We start from the raw sequence: 27,040 nt of genomic DNA, 5'->3' as shown, positions 1-27,040 counted from the left end.
ATAAGTGTTGAAAATAAAGTAGTTTGCTTTAGGTGATGAAAGAAGAAAAACTAGCCAACACCTTTAGGAAATGATAAACATGGTATAAGAAAGTACTTTTGTTAATTCTATGCAAATATACTTTTTAAATAATTAAAGACATGATGGAAGATATTGGTAATCATAGGTTGATTTACCAAAACTAAACATGAAATGTAAATAAAAAGAAATCACAAATCATAGAAAAAAATAACAACCTCAAAGGAGTATCTCCTTCAATAAAGGATTAAACCATAGAGATGAATAAATTAATTTTACTGAATTATTAATAAAGAGAAAACTCCAAGGCCACTTAAGTTAAACAACTATAGAAAATGAATAAAAATTTTAAAACTTTGTTTTTTTAAAAAACCCATCGTCAGTACAACACTGTCTTAAAACTTGAGAGGGACAATAAAAACTATAGACCCATCTAAATTATGAATGTTAGTGCAAATATCTAAAGAAAATATTAGGTCATGCTTATAATACAAAGATAGATAAGTATGAAATCCATTACTATGATTAAGCAGAAAAGAAAATCAAGTAGAATTCTGTGATGTGATTTTTTTTTCTAAATACCAAAAAAGTTTGAATTGAATTTAATGTTTATTCTTCATCAAAACATTTAATAAAGCATTAACAAATACATAATGAATATGTGTACATATGCATTCACATGTCTATATTTAGCATCAAGTTCAAGCTTAAGCACTAGAATAATTCCTGTTAATTCAAGAATACAACTTTACAGAGTGATGAGTTTGGCAATATGGATAAAATATCCAGCTGATATGATAATGTGCTAGAAAACATATTCTGAACATACCTTAGAGGTACTTGTTACTCCAGGAGAATGGTAGATTTCCAGGAGAAATTCTAGAGCAAAATGTCAACTCACAATCTGAATTCTGTAGAAGTAAACAAATACTGAGGTCTCAAATTTGCTGCCACCCTAAATGAATTTTTCAATTTCAGGTCATAATCTTTGCAGTTTATATTAAGGGTACAGGAGCCAGGGACCCACAGCCTGTCCTACAGGGAGCACTTTTGAAGATCTTCTTTACACATAAAGCTGTGGTTAGAAAAGGCTACACTGTCAAGGTAAGGTGTCACCTAAATCATGGTGTCCTTTTTCTCTTGTCACCTATGGATGATGAGAAAGATCACTTTGATGTTGATCACACCAAGGAGATGGGTACTACAAAAAAATGCCTGAGAAATCGTGGCTACTGATCAACTCTGCAAATATTCAGGCTGAACATATATGCCATGGTGGGCCCCAGAATCTTGTAAACCTCAAGCGCTGGATTTAAATTTTCTGAGAGAAATAAATGTTAGTATTTGTTTTGCTTTTTCATTTTTTTTAGTGGTATTTGGACTCTAAAAATAATTTTTTAATGACATGAATTTTCTCATGAAAATAACAAAAGATGTTAGAAAAATAGATTTGGGGAACAGAAACAATAAAAATTAATACCCTAAAAGACTGCTGACTTCACATGTTGGAATTAGCTAATTGAAACTATAAAAAATGTTGCCTAAGCAGAGGGCTGGGGATTTAGCTCAGTGGTTCTGCCGCCTGCCTCATAAGCTCAAGGACCCGAGTTCGATCCCCAGTACCAAAAAAAAAAAAATAATGTTGCCTAATGTGTTTAAATAAATGACCTAAAGTTTGAAATATCTATGAATAACAGGAATTTATAAAAAGCAAACTTATTGAATAGCTGATTTGATAACAAAAACTAAATAGTATTTCCTGAAATTAAGATTGATATATCTGAAATTAAAAAGCTGGAATAACAGAAGATCTCTCCATCTTAATTTTTATTTTAAAATTTTATGTTTTGTAGCACTGGGAATCCAACTTCTCATATAAATAAATTTATAAACTAATTCTGTGATTTATATGGAAATACAAAGTACTAATAATTTTCCAGACTTCTTAAAGAAGATGTGAGGCTTGATTAGGAATTATTATAATAATACAAAAATTGAAAAAGTATGGTATTTGTCCATAGATAGATAAGTCTTTACAGCAGAACAGAGCGTAGATATTTAAATACTTTTATGGACATTTGATGGCAGTGAGGAAATGAAATATTTTTAACATAAATGATCTTGGAAAAATTTTGTATCTCAAGGGAAAAATAATAATTGGACATCTGCCTCTCACCACTTATAAAAATCCACTTCAAGTAGGTCACATATATAAATGTGGAAAGCAAAACTATAGCTTTTACTTCAGATAATATAATACTTTATGATTTGAAGTTTAAGGAAAGATTTTTCAAACTACTTCAAAGAGCATTAACTATAAAACAATATTTTTAGCTGAACTAAATCAGTTTACTAATTTCTTGCTCATTAAGAGAATAAAAAGGCAAAAATGCAAAAGAGATTTGCAACTCATGAGTATTAGGCAATAAGATACACTTTTTATACAAAATTGTAGCATTTTATTTCAACATCATCATTTCATCATCATCTTTTATTTTTAACATTATTGTTTCCATTTAATATCTCCTGGAAATATTTTTAATGTTTCTTTTTATGTTTAAATTTGAACAGTATTTTCTTTTTCACCTTTCTGTCTCTTGTTCTTGTTATGTTTTCTGACAAGTCTCTCACCTCTCCTTTTGTGGTTATGTTTTGTTACAATTCTTTGGTATTCCCTTGTGTACTTTTTATACACTCATACATGTCAGTCTTTGAAATTAATAAAAATATATGTGCTTTAATCTTTATGACATCTGTATTTATATCCATTTTTATTTTAATATTAATTTTAGAAGTCTATTGATTTCAAAACACTAAAGTAGCTGCCACAGTTAAATCTTGATTGTCAACTTTACTGAGTCAAGAGATGTATAGATTGGTAAAGCATAATTCTAGGTGTGCCTAGGTGGGCTGTGGAGCAGTGACTTTGGGAATTGTATCTGGTCCCTAGCTCCTTCTTTTGGGGGGCTCTTTTCCTGTGTTTTGTTTTCCCAAGTGGCAGGAGTTAGGCAGCATTCCTCTCCCACGCCATTCCATCGTAATATTTCTATCTTGGAGTCAGCTGACCATGGACTGAAACTTCTGAAACTATGAGTTAAAATAAACCTCTCCCTTTTTAAATTGTGAGTGTCAGGTATTTCATTCCAACAGCAAAATGCTGACCAATACAATAGCTAATATTAGCAATTATGATAGGTTTTGATAATCTAAATGTTTTTACCTACTTAATCTACTTGAATATTAATAAAAACATTCTAATGTACATGGTATTCTTAAACTCATTTTACAAAATATAAGAATATAAATCAATATTAAGTTCCCATACTAATAAGTGTCAGAGAAGATTTTTGAACTCAGGAAGCCTGGATCCAGAGATTATGCCCTTTGCTTTTATACAATACTGCTAAGAAACACTAGGAATTCAGGAGGAAGTATATTGGGAAAAGCAGTTTTCTTCTAGATCTCCTCCTCAGAAGCAACCTTTGTTTCTGAATTCTAATCACATCCTTTGTCTTAGATTGGAGTACTGTAACAGAATACCACAGACTAGGTGGCTTAAACAACAGTCTGTTTTTAGTTTACAGATTTGGGTTCTATAAACAAAACTAAAATCAGCTAATTCATGTTATTCAAGCCAGTTTTAATTCACTCTTCTTCCTTTTTCTAGAAAGTTGTATATTTAACAGTATACTATTTTCCAGTGGTGACTATTCAAATTGCTTCCAGTTTTTAGACACATCAAATAATACTCCAGAGTCATCTTTATTCATAGTTTTGGGACTGGATGGAGACACCATTTTAAAATGTGAAAATCAGAACAACAAACTGGGGAAAATTGCAAAATGTGTGACAGACACAATGTAAATATTATACAAATAATCATTACAAAGTAATATTTGAAAAAAAATAACAAGATGCACAAAGTGTACGCCAAAACAGTGTAGAAAAAAAAAGAAACCCAGAAGAAGTATATGCATAAAGATAACTCTGGAGTATTATTTGATGGGGCTAAAAAACTGGAAGCAACTTGAACAGTCACCATTGGAGAAGTCACCATTGTACAGTGTTAAGTATACAACTATTTCTAGAAAAAGGAAAGAGAAGAATGGGCTAAAACTGTTTTGAATGGAGAAATGTTCATGTTATACTGTTAAATAGAAACAACTTGAATGATGTGAATTGGCTGATTCTACTTCTGTTTATAAAGCCCAAATCTGTAAACTAAAAACAAACAAACAAAAACTTCTGTGTATGAATGTGCTTTGGTCAGAGGTGATTTGCATGCAGAAGGTTGACAGTAGTGTGCTCTCAGGGTTTGTTTTAGTACCAGGAGGAAAAAGAGGTCAGTGAAAGAAGAGAATAATTTTATTCCACCTATATTTCTTTTAACTTCTTAAAGTGATCATATATTTGTATTCTAATATATATATATATTAAAGAAAAATAAGATAAATTCTAAAGGTATTTGGTCAGTTAACTGCAATACACCAAGTTTACAAATTAAGACAAATTGGAAGACTTTGTTGAGAAGAACATGCATTTATACAAAGTGAGTTAGACACACAGCTCAATTAGTGAAAGCAAAATAAATCTTAGCAATATGCTACATAGAATATATCACAAAATTTAAACAAATTTGGAGTATTTTATTTATTTATACTTATTGATTAATACAAAACAGTGTCCATTTTTATGTGTATATAATGTATTTTGATCACACAAGTGAGCAGGCTTGATTAAATATTTTTCTACTTATTAATTGTTCTTTAATCTTATGAAATTATTGCAGTCTAGATTTCTTCATACAGCTTTTGTGTTGAAAAGAACTTATTTTTCCTGACATCAGATTTTAGCACACCATTTAATTAAACCAAATATGAAACAAGAAGGATCTTGGAATGGTTCTTAACACCTCGAGCAATCTGAAATTCTGATGAAGGCTGCAGCACTGTTTTTTTCCCATCCATGTTAGCTTATCAGCTCCTCCAAAGCACCTATGAAAATAAGTCTGGTATAAACAAATAAATAAACCAGCCAAAATAACAAAGATACAAGATTTTCAGGCACATTACGTATTTAAATGTAATACAAATGAACAATAAACAATAACTAAAATCTAAAATCCACCCAAACAATCATAAGAACAAAAATAAAGTTTAAATAATGTACTTGTTACTTTATCCTGTCCTTTCTTTAAGACTATTTTCTCTTCTAAATGTAGTAAATGGTAGCTGTATCTTCTGACTTATATTAAACTCCAGTCCTTGAAGTTCAACTCAGTCAATTAGGGTGAATTCTCAATGGGAAAGGAAGAAGTAAATCTTTTCTGTATTTACAGATGACATGATCTTGTATGTAGAAAATTCTAAAGAATCCAGTAAAACCATTACAATTAATAAATAAGTTCAAGACAGGCAGGTCTGCAGATGCCATAGCAATGTCACGAGTGGTGGAGAATGCCCCGAATCAGATTGCGCCCTGGCAACAATCCACTGGACAACCCCCCTCCCACTCCTCTGTACAGCCATCTGGTTCCACACTACAAAGATGCAGAGGACACGGGACCACCACACCACTGTACTGGGTAAGTTGGAGTCATCTTTACCTCCCATCAGGACCAGGACTATCTTCAAGGGAAGGGCAGCTGGAACCTGCAATACGACTCTGCAGAGTTCAACCCTACAGGAGGAGAGGGAGCTCAACTTGGGACTTGCAGCCAGAAATCTGCCTGAATCTCATGGGTCTGTGACTAGCTTGCTGAGACTCATTGACTTATATCTGCACACTGCAACCCACATTGTCTTTTGTGACAGCAGAGACATACACACCCTCAAAGAGGCCCTTCATCTTCATGGTTATTTTTTATTCCCAAAATTAGTTTTATTATTTTGTTTTTTTCTCTTTTCTTTTTTCTTTTTTTGCACCTCATCTTTAATTTTGTTCTTACTCTTTGCAAATATTTGTTTTTCTCTCCTTTTTTTCTTTTCTTTTCTTCTTTCTTTTCTCTTTCCTTTCTCTCTCTCTTACACTCACTGTCTTGCTCACCCACATTGTTCATCTTCCCTTTTTGTCCCTGTTTTGGTCCTCATTCGGAGTTCTTCTTTATTTTCCTATTATTCTCTTTTTCCTTCTCACCTGTGTCCTCTGGCCACACTGCTAACCTTCCCCTATCCTTCTTCCCATCTATCCCTCCCTCCCCAACCCCTTCTAACTCCCTATCCCAAAGGGTAAAGTTGTTATACTGAAAAGTTTATTCACTATATGCTGGGTTGGTCCCCAATCTTGATTTAATTCACACAACTAAAGGTGAAAGATTAATAACTACCACAAAATGTCATTTTCAAAGATGTACTTGATCCAATGGTGTTGCTGACTGTATCACTTGGTCTAAGGTGTTGGTATTGATCTAGTCAACGAACCTTCCTAGTATAAGGAAAATGAGATAGCCTTAGAGTCATTAGAGACTCAAAACTTAAAGACCAGCTATACCTGGAAGACACCTCTGAGAACCAATCATTCCATAAGGGTTCAAATTACAAGCAACAAAGATACCTACAATAAGCAATTTCAAACTATCAACTCAGGAATTAAACCAAGGAGAGTACCAAAAACAAAAATGAGAAGACATTTAAGCAAGGCACAAACTCAGACTTCCACCCCATCAAGGGTAAATCCTGGGGGAAATGAGATGGAAAAGTCCCATAACCAACCACCTGGATACCCTGAACTGATAGCATACGAAGTAACGAAACAGATGAATGAGGCTCTAGAAAAATTCAAAGCAGAAATAATCTCCCAGATAACTTCAGAGATGGTGAGCAGAGTGAAAGACATGATTAGAGGATCTAGAACAGAAACAGATTAAAAAAAAATAGATAAGCTCAGAAACATGCTGGAAGCCACAAATGCCCAGCATAAGAAAGAAATGGAAACCATGATCACCCAACATAAGAAAGAAAGGGAATCCATGAAACAGATTCAAACAGATATTCAGGAGATCAAAAACTCCACTGAAACTGTCCACAGCAGATTAAGGGAATCTGAAGATAGAATATCAGATATAGAAGACAGGATCACAGATAGGGACCATGAAAATAGAGATTTCTTAAAAATAGTAAGGGACCACAAGAAATCAATCCAATAACTGCTAGATGTTGCAAAGAAGAATAACATAAGACTGATAGGAGTCCATGAAAAAACAGGAGAAAGCACAAATGACATAAAAAACTGTTCACAGAAGTAATAGTGGAAAACTTCCCAGACAGAGGTAGAAAACTGGACATACAGATAAGTGAGGCATATAGAAATCCAACTAGCCATGATCAAAAAAAATCTACATTTAGGCATATAATAGTTAAGATCCCAGAAACCCAACAGAAAAACAAAATCTTACAAGCAGTTAGAGAAAAAAAACAAATCACCTACAAAGGAAAGCCCATCAGAATCACAGCAGACTTCTCAACACAAATCCTCAAATCAAGGAGAGCCTGGAGTGAAGTATTTCAAGCCCTAAAAGAAAATAACTTCCAACCTAGACTGTTGTATCCTTCAAAATTATCTTTCAAAATCAATGGGGAAATTAGATACTTCCACGACAAAGAACACCTGAGAAATTTCATGAACACTAAACCAGCACTACAAGCAATTCTAAACAATATCCTAGAAAAAAGCAATGAAGGTCACAACTCCATGAGGACCAACAGAGGGAAGCCACTAGGCAAGGTAAGACATTAAAGGGAAAGGGGTAAAAAATAAGAAAGTAAAGAGCCAACAAAGGTAAAATAGCATGACAAGGATAAATCAGTATCTATCAATTATAGCCATCAATGTTAATGGCCTCAATTCATCAATCAAAAGAAATAGACTGGCAGGATGGGTTAAAAAGGAAAATGCAACAATATGCTGTATACAAGAAACACACCTAACTCAAAAAGAAACTCATAGACTGAAAGTAAAAGGATGGAAAACAGTTCTCCATGCCACAGGAACCCAGAAGAAAGCAGGGGTAGCAATCTTATTTGCAGACAAAGTAGATTTCAAACCAAAACTAATTAAGAGAGACAAAGATGGTCACTACATCCTTGTGAAGGGAACAATGCAAGAGAAAGAGATGGCAATCCTAAATATATATGCACCAAATACAAATGTCCCCAACTATACAAAACAAATATTAATAGACACGAAAAACCAAATAAACACTAACACAATTGTAGAGGGGGACCTCAATAATCCACTATCACAAATTGATCATCTAGACAAAAAGTTAACAAGGAAATTTTAGAACTGAACCAAGCTATTTAACAAATGGACTTAATAGATGTTTACAGAGTGTTCAACCCCACAAAATCGGAATACACATTCTTTTTGGCTGCACATGGGTCATTCCCCAGAATAGATCACCATAGCTGACAGGACATGTCTAAGTAAATGTAAAATAATTGAAGTTACCCCCTATATATTATCAGACCATAGTGCAATAAAATTGGAGCTCAATAACATAAGAAACCCCAAGACCCCAACAAACACATGGAAACTGAATAACACCCTCTTGAACAACCAACGGGTCACAGAAGTAATTAAAGAAGAAATTAAACAGTTTCTACAAGTAAATGAAAATACCAGTACAACACACAGGAATCTATGGGACACAATGAAAGCAGTTCTACACACGAAATTCATAGCAGTGAATGCCCATATTAGGAAAGCAGAGAAAACTCAGATAAATAACCTAATGCAGAAACTCAAGCTCCTAGAAAAAGAAGAGCATAACGAATTCAAAGCTCGTACAAGAGAGGAAATTATAATGATTAGGGCATATGGGCCAGGGATTTAGCTCAGTGGTTTCAATGCCTGCTACGCAAGTGCAAGGACCTGAGTTTGATCCCCGGTACAAAAAAAAAAAAAAAAATAGGGCATAAATCAATGCAATGGAGACTAAGAGAACAATACAAAAAAAATCAATGAATCAAAGAGTTGGTTTTTTGAAAGAATAAATAAAATTGATAAACCTTTAGCCAACCTTATCAAAAAATAGGAAAGAAAAGGCACAAATACATGCAAATAAGAATGAAAAAGGTGAAGTCACAACAGAACCAGCAGAAATCCAGAGGATCATCAATACCTACTTCCAGAACCTCTACTCCAAAAAAATTGAAAACACAGAAGAAATGGGCAGATTCCTAGATACATACGAATTGCCAAAGTTAAATTAAGAAGATATAGAAATTCTAAACATCCCAATTACAATAAGTGAAATTGAAAATGTAATAAAATATTTACCAACAAAGAAAATCCCAGGTTCAGATGGCTTCACTGCTGAATTTTACAAGACATTTAAAGAAGAATTAATGCCATTACTCTTTAAACTCATCAAGGAAATTGAAAGGGAAGCAATACTTCCAAATTCATTCCTGGAAGCAAGTGTTACTTTGATTCCAAAACCAGGGAAAGACCCAACCCAAAAAGAGAACTACAGGCCAATCTCCCTAATGAACATAGATGCAAAAAATCCTCAACAAGATACTGGCAAACAGAATACAGAGGGTCATCAAGAAGATCATACACCCTCACCAAGTCAGATTTATCCCAGGGATGCAAAGATGTTTCAACATTCATAAATCAATAAATGTAATACATCATATTAACAGAGTCAAGGACAAAAACCATATGATCATCTCAATAGATGCAGAAAAAGCATTTGACAAAATCCATCACCCATTCATGATAAAAACCCTACAGGAAATTGGAATAGAAGGTCTTTATCTTAACCTGATTAAGGCTATCTATGAAAAACCAACAGCCAACATCATACTAAATGGTCAAAAACTGAAAACTTTCATGCTAAAATCAGGAACAAGACAAGGATGCCCACTATCACCACTCCTGTTCAATATAGTTCTGGAAACATTAGCCACAGCAATTAGAAAAGAGAAAGAAATAAAAAGAATAAAGATAGGAAAAGAAGAAATTAAACTGTCATTATTTGCTGACAATATGATACTTTACATAGAAGACCCAAAAACTCTGTGAAAAGACTTCTAGACTTAATTGATAGATTCAGTAGAGTAGCTGGATACAAAGTCAACGCTCAAAAAAAAATAGCCTTCTTCTACACAAATAACAGATTCACTGAGAGAGAAATTAGGGAAACAATTCCTTTTACAATAGCATCTAAAAAAATGAAATATTTAGGAATCAATCTAACAAAGGAAGCAAAAGACCTCTACACTGAAAACTACAGCACTCTAAAAAAAGAGATCAAAGAGGATACAAGAAAATGGAGAGGATACAAGAAAATGGAAAGACATCCCTTGCTCCTGGGTAGAAAGAACCAATATAGTGAAAATGGCCATACTTCCAAAACTACTATATAGATTCAATGCAATGCCAATTGAAATTCCAACAATATACTTCACAGAACTAGACAAAACAATCCAAAAATTCATTGGGAACCATAAGAGACCTAGAATAGCTAAAGCAATTCTAAGCAACAGAGACATGGCTGGGGGTATCACAATCCCCAACCTGAAACTATACTACAAAGCTACTGTGATAAAATCAGCATGGTACTGGCAAAGAACAGACCTGAGGATCAATGGAATAGATTAGAAGATGCAGAAACAACTCCAGACATGATCAGCCACCTCATTTTTGGCAAAGGAGGCAACCACCATCATTGGAGGAAAGATAGCCTATTTAATATATGGTGTTGGAAAAACTGGATTTTGACCTGCCAAAGATTGAAACTAGACCCATACCTATCACCATGCAATAAACTAAGATTGAAGTGGATTAAAGATCTAAATATTAAGATAGAAACACTAAACTTGCTGGAAGATAAGTCAGTAGAACCCTTGAAGACATTGGCATAGGAAAAAACTTCATGAACAAAACCTCAGCAGCACGGGAACTAGCAGAAAGAATCAACAACTGGGATCTCATCTTATTAAAATGCTTCTGCACTGCAAAAGATACCACCAACAGAGCTTACAGAAAACCTACAATATGGGAAATAATTTTTAGCAGCTGTACCTCAGACAAAGGACTACTAACAAGAATATATGAAGAATTGAAAAAAATCAAACTCCCAAATTCAAAGACCCAATTCAAAAATGGGCATCTGAAATGAACAGACATTTCTCAGACAAGGAAGTAAAAGCAGCAAACAAATATATGAAAAATGTTCAACATCATTGGTCATTCAAGAGATGCAGGTGAAAACAACACTGAGATTTCACCTTACCCCAGAAAGAATGGCTGCTATCAAGAAATCAACAAATAACAATTGCTGGTGGGGTTGTGGGGAGAAAGGAACCCTTCTCCCTTGCTGATGGGAGTGCAGACTGGTGCAACCACTGTGGAAATCAGTATGGAGATACCTCAAAGAAGTAGGACTAGAAGTCCCATTTGACCCAGCTATTCCCCTGCTGAGTATCTTCCCAAAAGAATTAAAAGAATCATAACACAGTGATATATGTGCACCCTTGATCATAGTGGCACAGTTTGTAATAGCTAAAGCTTGGAAGCAGCCCAAGTGCCTATCAACTGGAAACTGGATAAAGAAAATGTGTTTTTTAAATAAAATGGAGTACTATTCAGCCATAAAGAATGAAAAACTGGAGTCATTTATAGCTAAATGGATGCATATTGAGGCCATACTCTTGAGTGAAATAAATAGGACACACATGTGTAAATACTGAATAGTTTCACTAGTGTGAGAAACTGATAGTGTAAACAAGGGTTAAAATGATTAAAACGAATAATTGATAATTTGAAAAAGGAAAAAAGGCTCAAAGACAGAGTGAAGGGAAGGGAAGGGAAAGGAAAAAAGGGAAAGGAAGAACTGTTAGAAAAGAAAAAAAATGGAAATGAAATCTATGTAAATACGAAGGGTGGAGAAGGTGAAGGGGACACAGGTAATGGGGAAAAATATAAGAACCAAGATACATCATGTACAGATACAGACACCCAATGATAAATGTAAACGAATTGTATACCTAAAGTGTACCAATAAAATGTACCAATAAAATTTTAAAAACTAACTAAATAAAAAAATAAATAAGTTCAGTCACATTGTAGGATCACAATGAATTACACAATCAATCATTTTATTTCAATGACTTATTCATGAACGATACAAAAATTAAATTGAGTAAATGTTTACGTTTATAAGAACCTTAAAAACAAAATATTCAGGTATGAGTTTAACAAAAATAGCAACTTTTTTTACTGATACCTATAAAATGCAATTGAAATAAACTAAAGAAATATAAATAAATTGATAGACATTTCATTTTCATGACTTGGAAGATTCAATATTGTTGAGATGGGAGTATTCCCAAATTGCTCTGCAGATTCAGTGGAAATCCTGATAAAATTTGAGCTTGTGTCTTTACAAAAACTGACAGGCACATCCTAAAATTCACACGGAAATGTAAAGGAAATAGAATAGGTGAAACAAGTTTTAAAAGAACAAAGAAGACTTAAACATTCCCATTTCAAAACTTGCTACAAATCTACAGTAATCTAGACAGGATGGTACTGGAATAAAAATAGACATAGATAGAGATTGATATAATAGCATTAAAAGTCTAGAGTAAGCCCATTAATTTTAATCAGTTCATTTTTAAATAAAGTGGTGAGACAATTTAAGAAAAACTCTTTCCAGCAAATGGGGCAGAAGATCTAGACATTCATGTGCAAAATAGTTAAATTGGATGCTTTTCAAATTATGTACAAAAATTAACTAACGTTGTGTTATAGATCTAACTGCAAGGCTAGGACTATGAACTCTTAGAAAGAAATATAAAAGTAAATATCAACTTTGAGCTTGGTAATGGTTTATTAGATTCAATTCCAAAAGCACAAGCAAAAAAGAAAAATAATTTGTACTGCAGCAAAATAAGCAACTTTAGTACTGAAATACTATTAAGAATGTAAAAGGGCAACACGCACAATGGAAGAGCGTATTTGAAAACAAAATATCTGGTAAAAGGCTTTTTCCAAAATAAAGCTTGGCCCTAATTTTTTTTCCCTTAAATTCTATTGGTACATTTTAGGTATACATGTGCACAGGTAATGGACCTAATTTTTTAAAACACAACAAATAGCCAAAGCACCTAAGTAGACATTTCTCTAAAGAAAATATACATATCGCCAATGAACATATGAAAAAATGTTCAGCATTAGTAAGGAAATGAAAATCAAAATCATGAAGATACACACTAGAATAACTATAATAAAAAGGCAATAACAAATATTTCAATGGATGTGGAGAAATTGGACTCCTTGTACATATGTATCACTGACAGGAATGGAAAATGATGTAGCTGACTGAGAAACAGTGTGGAAATTCTTCAAAGACTCAAAGATAGAGTTACTATCTGACTCAAAACTAATTTCCCAAGCTACACACTCAAGATATATAAAAAATATGTCTACCCCATAATTTGCATATAATTATTTATAGAAACATTATTCATAAAATTCACAATATTGAAACAACCCAAATGCCCAACCACTGATTAATGAATAAACAAAAGTGGTATATCCATTGTTGGAATATTATTTAACCATAGAAAGGAATGAAACACTGATACATGTGACAACTTGGACCTTGAAAGTCTTATGCTAGTTGCAAGAAGTCAGACCTGCCAAAACACAAATGATAGCCTTCCATTTAAACGCAATGCCCAGAATAGGCAAGTCCTTATAGACATAATACTTGTTTGTTGTTGCTGAGGCTGGGAAGATAGGACTTAATGGAAGGGAATAGAGAATTATTACCAAGGGAATTAGTACCAAGGGTGTGTGTGGTAGTAAAAGTGTTCAAAAGTTAGAATGCATTGTGATGGTTGCACAACCCTGTGAATATGCGAGCAAACCTTGAATTATACATTTAAATAGATAAATTGTGGAGTATATGAATTATATATCAATAAATCTTTTACAGTAGAATTTTTTAAAAACCGAAGTCACAAGGCATTGAGGGATTTGAGTCAAACACTATCTGCCATTTTGGGGAGAACTTCCTGAAGGGAATGACAATTCCATACCTTTGGGGGGCACAATAGAAACAGCCAATTATGGTTTTGAACTTTCATGAAACATTCTATGCTTAAAAAATGTGCTTTCTTATAAGTCATGTCAGTTGAGTCTTCTAAAACCCTTGTGATATGAAATTTTAGTTATTTATTTTTTTGAGACAATGTCTTACTGTATAGCCGAACCTGGCCTCAAACTTGTGTTCTTCCTCCCTCAGCTTCCCCCCTCTAAGTGTTGGAATTGCAGGCATGTGGTCCCATGCCTGATGTATTTTTTAATAAATTTTTAAATGACAAATAATATATATATATCACATTATGTTTTGCTATATGTAATACATAAATTGGATTAATTAACATGTATTATTTTAAAAATTTATTTTTAGCAAAACAAACAATATTGTCTCTCAGTAATTTTCAAGAATAGAATACGTTGTTATTAAGTATGCTCACTGTGCTGTATGATACTTCTTTTCAACTTATTTCTCCCATCTAATAAAAAAAGTGTATATTTTAATCTACATCTCCCAAATGCCTCTTCTATCCTAGACCCTGGTAGCCATTGTTATACTCTATGAATTTAACTTTTTAAAAATTCCACATATAAGTTAGATCATGTAGTATTTGCTTCTCTGTGCCTGACTTATTTCACTCAACATAAAGTCCTTGAGGTTCATCATTGTCACTGAGACTCATAGGGATTCCTTTTTTAAAAAAAATCATTAAGTTTATTGGTACATTTTAGGTATACATGAATGATCACATTCATCATTGTGGATTTGTACCTGTATATGACATATCTTGGTTCTTATTTTTTCCCATTCTCCTTCCTTCCCTTCAACCCCTCCACCTCTCCCTACATACACAGCTTTGTTTCAATATTTTTCCTTCTTTTTTTGTTCATCTTTTTCTTTCCCTTCTTTCCTTTTCCCTGCCCCCCAGTTCCCCTTCTTCTTTTTTTAAAGACCTAACAATATGATGTTGTGTAAAGACACCACATTTTTTTATCTACTCATCCATCCATGAATACTTAGGTTGATTCCATACTTTAACTATTGTGAAAAATGTGTCAATGAACATGAGAGTACAAATATTCCTTGAACATATTGATTTCATTTAAATAGAAAAATCTTAAAACATAATGTTCTTTCATTATTTCTGACTGACTTGGATTTTTCTCTACATGATGGTCAGCTACCTCTCTCAAGGTCAAAGCACCCAAAGTGAGCATGTTGCTCACTCTGTTACTGGTATAACTTCTTCATGTTGCTGAAAGGAATTTCTCTTGCTTGCATGCAATTAATTTTACACTTTGGATATTAAGCCTATGATGAGTAACCATGAATATGACTCATACAATTAAAATAGAAACTAAAATAGAACCACTACAGTCAAGAGAGTAAAGTGTCTAGGGTTCCATTAGGAATTGAAGTATAGACTGAACTCATGCACACACATGCACGCACACAAGCATGCATGCACAAAAGGCCAGGACATGAAAAATGAAGAAACAAGACTTTAGGTAATTAGGTACAGTATCTGGTATAAGCAAGAAAAAATCTCTGATATGAGCTCATGAATGCCCAGCCCATGATGCCACTTCATGTGAGGCTAGACTCCTGTCTAGCATGGCATGTCTTGGCAGAGATGGCTGCCACCATCTGACTGACTTGGAATGTGATAGGGCAGAAGGGTTAGCAGTTCCAAACATTCGCTTCTCTCAGGGACTCTAGTTTTTCACTCTATAAAAATTTGGCAAGGTGCCTTTTTCTTGATTTTTTTTTTTTTTGCTCCCCTTCTTTCTTGCCAACATGCACTACACTGCAACCAGGAACATGCCTGATCACATGAGGGAAATTCTCATTGAGACCAAGCAGTTCATTAAGCCCTACTTCAACTTTGAGCTTTGCCTCTGATTCAGATACATACAACCTGGGAACTTAAAAACCACATGGGGCAGTTATATGGAGAAATGGGGTGGGACTTTCTGCCGTCCTTCTGAAACAGATGACAGTGCCAACAAAGAAGAGTACACCTCTTAGGTTTGGAATTATGCAGACACAGCTGAACTCCATCAAAACTGGAGCCATAGGGCAAAATAATGGCCATATTTCAGCATTTCAGAGAGCCCTTGTGAATGACTTTGTGTACCACAAACATCTTTTGAGTTGTAGCAAAACCCAAATCCATCTAGTAGTAAGGCATGCTATAAGAGCACTCTGTTTCACTGAGAAAATATTCTGTATTTTCAATTTTCACTTAATATGAACAACTCTTGCTGAATTCAGAATTTATTCCGAAATAACCAGGTGGCCGTATATGTGCTACCCTACCTCATGTCATTTGACTGGATGTAAAGAATTAAAAATAAACCATGAAGATTTTATTTCATTCCAGCCATCTCCACTGAACACTATTCTCATAGAAAAAAAGCACAGGTAGCAAAACTTCATCTCCCCCCAATGTACTTCTATACATTTTAAGTGTAAAAACCCAATTTAAAATAATGTCAGCATCTTTGGGCTGTAGAATATAAGGCTCAGCATCTTTAAATTATCTAAGAGGTCCACAGAGGACCAGTTATGCTTATAATGTCAGATTTACTCAAAGAAAAGAAAGAGCAAAGCAAAGTGTTGAATAAGGGTTTCCTATACAGCTTCATTGAGTTATTTTTGCATTCTGTAACTGTAACAATAGTCCTAGCACACTTTAAAATAAAACCGTATGCACCTGTACATAAGGTTGTAAGATTTATTTTCTGTGTTATTTTCTAAACAAATATTTGCTGTTTTCTAGCACTGCTAGTTCTCTTTTGGATTTCATTTTCTCACATTAAGAGCTATCCAAAAACATACTAAAAAGATTATGCCCCTGCCACCTCTAAATCTTGTGTTTTTGCTTTGATATGAGACAAGCGTTTTCTAAATATATATTGTATATTACTGCTTTTGTTCCCTGTTTTCTGATAATCTGTAATAGAAAATTCTTTTCTCTTAAATCAAAGCATATTAGATAAATAATTTTAAGAGCATGTGAACTGAAAAGGTTTCATTTAGAATTAACAATAAAAAAATCAATAAAATATGTTTTATAATGCTTGAAGGGCTCTTTGATGGTCTGAAATGATAAGAAAATACACTGGATAATCTTTAAATTAAATACCGTGTCCAAAATAACCATGGGAAAGAATATGATGAGGGCTTATTATAATGTACTAATTATTAGTTTTCTAAGGGCTTCATGGTATTTTAGATTTTGTTGTGAGGAGATGGATAGATGTGAGCACTTGTATCTTTTTATCATTTTTTGAGAAATACAGTTTATTGGAATTGATTAGAGGGTAACGGACCAACATTTCCATGTTAAGGCTGGAGACAAGACAAGCTTTGCTGAGGGAGGCCAGAGGGAACACAAATGAAACTGTAGAATAAAAACCTTTTATAGATGTCTGAAAACAGTCTAAGTTTATAATTAGTACAGAATTTGTGAAAGAAAAGATCACTCATTACACAGAAACTCATCTGCTTCTCTTCTGTATGTTTCTGAGTTTTCTAAGTGGGTCTTCACACGGTTATTTCTTACTATACTGAAAGCTTGTTTCAACTAAGAAGTAGTTGCAAAAAACAGAAGTACAAAAAACAAAAGAGAAGTCCTCCAGCCCTTTAAAGATGTAAGCAGTGTAGGCAATGTGGGTTGTAGATGTAAGGATGTAGGCAATATGGGTTGTTTAGGAAAGGGCTCCTTTTACACTAAGTAGAGTCCCTTATTCTTCAGGAAATACTACGTGGAGCTGCTGAGTGTCAGAGGACAGCCACAGAGGCTTTCTAAAATAATTTTCCTCTCAGGGAAAATTTCAGGCATTGTTTCTGAATTTTCTATTCTCTTGTTTTCAACAATTTCATTGCTAGTTTATCAGGAATTATGGAGTTACCTAGGCTGTTGAATCAAAACGTGTCCTGTAAGTCTCCCTCCTTTTGCTTATTGTCTCCCCTTTTTTTAACCTTCTCTGCTATCTGTTGTTTTGTGTTAATCAAAACATCTAGTTCTTATCCTTCTGCCTTCCTGATACACTAGTCTTATGAGCCAACTTCCATTTTTCTCTCTTCACTCATTTGACTGAGATTTTTGTTGTCTTAGTGTTTCCTAATTTTTATTTATAATTTCTGTCCCATTTACTTCAAAATTCTCTAGAAAATTACTTGTATTAATAATGAAATGAAAATCAATGTAAGTATACTTACATCATTAAAAATAACGTAAGTATGAGATCCTGGGGAGCAGCTCTGTGGACCAGACTGGCAAGGTTGCAGGCAGATCCCAGCAAGGGCTCCATCCTGACCTCAGAGGCTCAGGCACACCCACCCAAGCCAAAGGCTCACCCAGAAAAGAACTGAACAGGTACATAAACTTCAGCCAGAGGCATTCCATACCATTGGAAAGAGCCAAGGACCTGCCTGGAAAAGAGCCACACAGGTGCACAAGCAAAAGCCAGAGCCTTGCCCTGATACCACTGATAAGTGTGAGGAGACCCTAGCCAGAAGCCTGCACAGACATCCGGAACTGGGGTGCACAGCACCCAGGCAAAGGCCCACCCAGACAACAGCTACATATGGGCCCTAGTGAGAGGCACACCTAGATTCCATCCCAAATGTGCACAGGCCCCAGCCAAAAGTCCGCCCAGACAACAGGTCAGCTCAGGGATCCAGAAGGCCACCACTCTGAACACAGGAATCAGTGTAAGGTCAGCAGCAGAGTAAAGGCTGCTTGGTGGCTTGGTGAGAATTCAAGACTACTGAGTGAGCAAAGTCGCCTCAACAAAGGCACAGCAGGCTGCATCTGTTGAAATGAGAAGACATGTAAATAAGTCTCAAAACCAGACTTACAGATCACCTAAGAAAACCACAAGGGGAAAGGAGATGGAGCAATCTGATACACAACCACCTGGACTCCCTGAACTGGTAATGAAAGAGGACCTGGAAAAAATCAAAACAAATAATTTCTCAGATAACAGCAGAGATTGTATCCATAGTACAAGACATGATTAAAAAATGTGGAGCAGACACAGATAAAAAAAATAGAGGAGCTGAGGAATATGATGGAATCCCAACAAAGGAAACAAATGGAATCCATAAAACAGATGCAAACAGATTTCCAGGAGATTAAAAACTCCATTGAAAGTTTATGCAGCAGAATGAGCCAATGTGAGGACAGAATTTCAGATATAGAAGATAGGATTGCAATTAGTGACCAGGAAAAGAAAAATCTCTTTAAAATATTAATGGTCCATGAGAAATCAATCCAGCAGCTACTAGACGATGTAACGAAGAATAACATAAGACTGATTAGAGTCAATGAAAAAACAGGAGAGAGTGCAGATGACTTAAAAAACTGTTCGCAGAAGTGATGGCAGAAAACTTCCCAAAGAGAGGAAAAGAATTTGACATAGAGATAAGTGAGGCATATAGGACTCCAACTAGTCTTCATCAAAAAAAATTTACACATAGACATATAATAGTTAAGATTCCAGGAACCCAACAGAAGAACAAAATTCTACAAGCAGTGAGAGAAAAGGAATAAATCACATACAAAGGAAAGTCCATCAGAATCACAGCAGACTTTTCAACACAAACCCTCAATGCAAGAAGAGCTTGGAGTGACATATTTCAATCCCTGAAGGAAAACAGCCTCCAACCCAGATTGATGTACCCTGCAAAGATATCTTTTAAAATTGATGCAGAAATAAGATACTTTCATGACAAAGAGCACCTGAGGAACTTCATGAATACCAAACCGGCACTCCAAAAATTTTAAACAATATCCAAGGAAAAGACAAGGAAGATCACAACCTCAGGAAGCCCAGAAGAATGAACCCATTAGGCACAATAAGAAATTAAATGCAAAGGGTAGAATTCAACAAAAAGAAAAAGTCATGACAAGGATAAGTCAATATGTATCAGTTATAACCATCAATGTTAATGGTCTCAATTCACCAATCAAAAGAAATAGACTGACAGAATGGGTCAAGAAGCAAAATCCAACAATATGCTGTATACAAGAAATTCAATTCCAAAAAAATCTTGTAGACTGAGAGTTAGAGGGTGGAAAGCAATACTCCATGAGACAGGAACCCCCAAAAAAGCAGGAGTAGCTATCTTCTTTGCAGATCAAGTGGATTTCAAACCAATACTGATTAAGAGAGACAAAGAAGAACACTATATCCTTGTAAATGGAACAAACCAGGAGAAAGAGATGACAATCATTGATATATATGCACCATACACTAGTGCACCCAACTATACAAAACAAATATTAATGGACAAGAAAAATCAAATAGCATGAATACAATAGTAGTGGGGGACCTCAATACTCACTGTCACAAATGGATAGATCAACTAGACAAAAAACAAGCAATGAAATAATAGAAATCAATCAAACTCTTGAACAAAGGAACTTGATAGGAGTTTATAGAGTGTTCCACCCCACAAAATCACAATACACTTCTTTTCAGCTGCGCATGGGTCATTCACCAAAACAGACCACATACTCACTCATAGAACATGTTGAAGTAAGTGCAAATGAATTAAAGTTATCCCCTGTATATTATCAGACCATAGTGTGATGAAATTGGAGATCAATAGCAAAAGAAAATACAAACATTTCATAAACACAAGGAAACTGAACAACATACTTTTGAATAACCAATGGGTCACAGAGGAAATTAAAGAAGAAATCAGACAGATCCTACACTTAAATTACAATGACAATACAACATATCGGAATCTATGAGACACAAGGAAAGCAGTCTTATGAGGGAAATTCATAGCAGTGAATACTCACATTAGGAAAACAGAGCAAGGTCAATTACACAACCTGATTTTGAAACTCAAGCTGCTAGAAAAAGACGAGCAGGACAAACCCAAAGCTCATATAAGGGAGGAAATTTTAAAAATCAGGGCAGAAATCAATCCAATGGAGACTAAGAGAATGATACAAAAAAATTAATGAAGCTAACAGTGGGTTCTTCAAAAGAATAAACAAAATTGGCAAACCTTTAGCCAGCCTTATCAGAAAAAGGAAAGAAATGGCCCAAATCCATGCAATTAGGAATGAAAAGGATGAGATTACAACAGACCCAAGTGAAATCCAGAGGATCATCAATACCTACTTCCAGAACCTATACGCCAATAAGATGAAAAATACAAAAGAAATGGACAGATTCCTAGATACGTGTGAATTACCAAAATTGAATGAAGATGACCTAAAAATTCTTAACAATCCAATATCAATAAATAAAATTGAAAACGTAACTAAAAACTTACTAAGGAAAGCTCAAGTCCTGATTGTTTCACTGCTGAATTCTATAAGACATTTAGAGAGATACTACTGCCACTACTGTTTAAACTCTTCAATGAAATTGAAAGTAAAGCAATACTCCCAAATTCATTCCTGGAAGCAAGCATCACCTTGATCCCCAAAGCAGAGAAAGACCCAACTGAAAAAGAGAACTATAGACCAATCTCACTAATGAACATACATGCAAAAATCCTTAATAAGATACTTGCAAATAGAATGCAGAAGATATGAAGAAGATTGTACACCCTGACCAAGTGGGATTCATCCCAGGTATGCAGGGATGGTTTAACATACACAAATAAATCAATGTAATTCCTTATATCAACAGAGCCAAGGGAAAAAACCGTGATTATCTCCATAGATGCAGAAAAAGCATTTGACAAAATCCAACATGCATTTATGATAAAAACCCTACCAAAAATTGGAGTAGACAGTCTCTCCCTCAATCTCATAAAAGCCATCTATGAAAAACCAACAGCCAATATCAAACTAAATGGTCAAAAACTGAAATCCTTCACACTAAAATCAGGAACAAGACAAGGATGCCCTCTATCACCACTCCTGTTCTATATAGTCTTTGAAACATTAGCCATGGCAATTAGACAAGAGAAAGAAATAAAAGGAATAAAGATAGGAAATTAAGAAGTCAAATTGTCATTATTTGCAGATGACATGATACTCTATATAGAAGACCCCAAGAACTGGACCAAAAGTCTTCTAGACTTAATAACCAAATTCAATAAAATAGCTGGATACAAGGTCACACACAAAAATGAATAGCTTTCCTCTACATGAACGACAGACTCACTGAAATGGTGCAATCAATTCCTTTCACAATAGCATCCAAAATTTGAAATACCTAGGAATCAACCTAACAAAAAAAAATTGAAAACCTCTACTCTGAAAATTACAGCACTCTGAAAAAGAGATTGAAAAGGATATCAGAAAATGGAAAGACATCCCTTGTTCCTGCGTAGGTAGAATCAACATAGTAAAATGGCCATACTTCCAAAACTGCTATATAAATTCATTGCAACACCAATTGACATACCAGCAGCACACTTCACAGAGCCAGAGAAAACAATCCAGAAATTCATTTGTAACAAGAAGAGGCCTAGAATAGCAAAAGCATTTCTAGGCAATAAAGACAAGGTAGGGAGTATCACGATCCCCAACCTGATACTATGCTACAAAGCTACTGTGATACAGAGAGTATCTCCATTTTCTGATGCCCTCTCCAATTTCTGTTTTCAGAGTACTGTCATTTTCATTGTAGAGTTCTTTTACTTCCTTAGGTAAATACTTAAGTATTTAATTTCTTTCTTAATGGGTTCATTGTCAGTGTACAGGAATGTTACTGATTTTAGTGTGCTGATTTTGTAGCCTTCTCCATTGCTGAATTTGATTTCTAATGCTAAGTGAATTTTGATGAATTCTTTTGTGTCTTCTATGTTGACTATCATGTCACCTGCAAATAATGAAAATTTGACTTCTTTTCCTGTACTTTTTATTTGTTTTTCTTGCCTAATTGCTAATTGCTTTTGCTAATGTTTTGAGTACTACAAGTTGAATGGGAGTGGTGAGAGCACACATGCTTGTCTTGTTTCTGATTTCAGAAGGAAAACTTTCAGTTTTTTCCCATTTAATATGATATTGGCAGTAGGTTTGTCATACCTGGATTTTTATCAGATTGAGATAAAGCCCTTCTATATCTATTTTCCTCAGTGTTTTTAATCATGAATGGAATGTTTTCCTTCGGCAGGTGACACGATAGTCAACATGAACCCATTGAGAAAGACATTAAATACTTAAGTATTTACCTGAGGAAGTAAAAGATATTCTCTGTTCCTGAACAGGCAGAATCAATATAGTCAATACGGCCATACTTCTAAAATTGATAGAGAAACTAATGGAATTCCAGTCAAAATACTAACATTATTTACAGAACTGTGGAAAACCATTCTAAAAAATTCATATGAAACCAGAAGAGACCCAGAATTGTGAAAGTAATTGTGGGTAACATGAGCAAAGTTGGAAGCATCACAATCCCAGACTTGAAGTTATATTACAAAGCTATAGTGATTTAAAACAACAACAATAATTGTCCCGGCCCGCGGGTAAGTCAATGGAGACCCTAGAGGGGGGGTGAGAATGACAAAGGACAGGGGACACGAGAGATGGAGACAAGACAGGTTTCTGATCAAGTCTCGTTTATTGCGGAAGCTGCTACAACATATATACCTTAGGGCTAGAGGGGAGGAGCAAGAGGAGGGTACTGGGGCTACTTCCTTGCTGCCGGGTAGATTTGCAGCAGGCCCGGATATGTCCGTAAAAGGCACTGAAGAGTTCTAGCGGGGGGGGCAAGGCCCCCCACAAATAATAAAAGGAAAAAAACCCAGCATGGTATTGGCACCAAAGTAGCCATGTGGATCAATAGAACCAATGGTGCAGAAACAACTCTGAGAAATTCAACTATTTGATCTTTGACAAAGGGCCAAAAACCATACCCTGGAGGAACAATAGTCTCTTGAATAACAAGTGGCTATCCATGTGCAGAATATTGAATCTGGATCCATATCTCCTACCATGAAGTAAATTAAAATTAAAATAAATCAAAGAACTAAATATTATAATAGAAACCACCTACTGGATGGCATGATAAATAAAACTCTTGAGGTTGCAGGCATAGGCAAGGACTTTAGAAATAGAACCCTAATTGCAGAGAAAATAGTACTGAGAATCAACAAATGTAATTATATCAAATTTAAAATTTTCTGCACAGCAAAGAAATAACCCACACAGTAAAAAGATAACCTATAGACTGTGAAAAAAATTTTCTTAGCTATTCCTCACTCAGAGAATTAATTTAGAAAATATATGAAGTACTCAAAAATTAGACACCCCCCAAAAAGATCCAATGAAAAAATGGGCTAATGAAATGAATAGAACCTTTGCAGAAGAAGTACAAATGGTCAGTAGATACACAAAGAAATAGTGAATGTCACTAGCCATTAAAGAAATGCAAATTAAAGCAACAATGAGATTTTATCTTACCCCAATCAAAATCAAGAAATCAAATAATAACAAATAGTGGTGAGGCTGTAGGGAAAAAGAAACCTTCTTACATTTTTGGTGGAAATATATACTAGTACAAGTATTATGGAAGTCAATATAGAGAATTCTCAAAATACTAAAAAGAAATTCAATTTGATCAGCTATTATCCTTCTAACAATCTTCCTGGAAGAATGAAAGATATCATGTTGCAGTGATACATATATACCAATGTTTATTGCAGCACAATTCATAATAGTCATATCTTGAAAGCAGCATATATGTCCATCAACAAATGAATGGAGAAGGAAAATGTATTTACAAACAGTGGGTGTTTACCGTGACATAAAGATACATAAACTTGAATTTTCATAGGAAAATAGATGCACCATGAAACCATAAAGTTAAATGAAATAAATCAGACACACTAATGTAAATATCACATGGTTTTTCTTATATGAGAAACCCAAAATATAAATATGATCAAAATAAAAGATAGATAGTTGGAATTGAGAAAATCTTTCTCAAGTACGAAGGGAATCAAGAGACTGAGGTAGGAGGGTGGGTGAGGGAAAATAAATGAAAAAGGGAATTAGGATGTGTTCTGTAGCAACTCCACACAAGAAAGGTAAACATTATATACTAATAAAAATTTTAAAATAAAAGGAAAAAAAATTATAAGTGGATTAGTGAGTACAGGTCTGTGTCTTTCTGTGGATAACTGACACATAGGACCCAATCTGAAGATGGAAGACCCACCCAAATGTGACAGGCATCAACCAATCAGCTTGTAGCCTAGATGAAATAAAAAAGGAAAGAAAGGGGGTCTTCCCTTTTGCTTCTTCAGAAGAGCTTCTGTTTGGGACATCTTTTTGAAGGTTCATTCAGGCATCCAGTGCAGACGCTTAACTTTTCCAACACAGACCCTCCCACAGGGTTTCCACAGGGATGTGGCTCTCCTACAGGGATTTGCACTAGACTTTGCAGTGAATGCCAGGCCTTTCCTCTTCCACTGGATCCTCTGATTCTCCAGATGGCAATTTTGCATCCTTCCACCCCATATTCTGAAGGTGAACATTTAAACCTACTTAGCAAATCTTTTACATATAATATACTGTATATGATAATAGTATATATCTATCTCTATATATAACATAAAAGATATAATAAATTGAGGTATAATTTATTAAGGTATAATAAATATTGACTATAAATATTGTGTAACAAATATTGACAATTCAATAAATATTGAATTGTGCTTGTCTAAAGAGTATTAATAATAATTTTGAAAGCGATAGTAATAAATTGTTTTACATGGTTATAGTATAGCACTTAGGGAGTCCCAACACCCTGTAGTCAGCAAGTTGGAGACCCAGGAGAACCAAAACTATAGTTCTAGTCAAAATCTGGAGGTTTGAGAACCGAGAAATCTGATGGTATAAAGTCCAAAATCAGTAGAAGATTGATATCCCAGCTCTAAGGCAGAGGTAGTGAATTCTTTCTTTCTGAGCTTTTTTCCTATATCTAGATTCTCAGCAGATGAACTGAGGCCAACTGACACTGGCGAAGGCATTCTGCTTATTTAGTCTACAGTTCAAATGATATTCTCATCCAGAGCACTCACACAGGCACATCCATAATGCAGTTTAATCAAATCTGGGCACCTTGTGGCAACACAAAAAATTAATCACTATGTTGGAGAACTACAATCATAGCCAAGTGAGTGAATATATCCACCATTTCCAGAAGTTTCCTTGTTCCTCTATCTATAGCTAGCTCCCACCTCATCTCCCACTCATCCTTAAGTGAATCCCATTCAGCTTTCTCTTCCTATGGACTAATTCATACTTTCTAGAATTTTATATAAATGGAATCTGTGCTGGATTTTCTGAATAAATAGAATTAATAGAGAATGTTTAAGCAAAAGGTTCATAAGAACCAATGTATAGTTCCAGGCAAGGAACAAATGAAACCAATAGTTTAAATCCTAGCCTGAGAATTAAAAGCACCAAACTCCAAGGGCAGAAGAAAGGGATGTTCCAGTTCAGGCAATGAACAAATTCTGCCTTTTTGCTCTATTCAGTCTATTAACACTTTGGTAAGGGTGGATCTTCTTTATTCAACTTACTGACTTACATGTTAACCTTTTCTAGAAACACCCTCATACACAGGTCCAGAAATAAAATTTTAGCAACTTTTTATCATTTAAACCAGTCAATTTGACATAAAATTATCTGCACAGAATCATGCAGAATGTTTCCTCTTGTCTTTTTTCCACTAAATATAATTGAGTTTTATCCATGATTTTGTGTATATCCTTTTCTATAATTATCATTATTTTATGTTATCATTTTTAATTACTTTTTCCATACTCCACATCCAATCTATCAGTAAGTTCTTTTTGTTCTATCTTCAGAATATATCCAGGATTCCATTACTTAATTTTATTGCTTATTTCTCCTTAATAGCATGTAAGCACCATGAGAACATAGATTTTTAAAGATCAGTTATGCTTGCTGATATATTCCTAGGGAAAAGGGTGGAGCTCAATGATTATTTGCTAGGTGGATGATTG

Source organism: Heterocephalus glaber, unplaced genomic scaffold (genome assembly GCF_053883595.1).
Source record: "Heterocephalus glaber isolate CG9 unplaced genomic scaffold, H.glaber_assembly_v1.0 deba00001481, whole genome shotgun sequence".
NCBI classification, from domain to species: Eukaryota; Metazoa; Chordata; class Mammalia; order Rodentia; family Bathyergidae; genus Heterocephalus; species Heterocephalus glaber.
Note: the sequence above shows the minus strand (reverse complement) of the source record.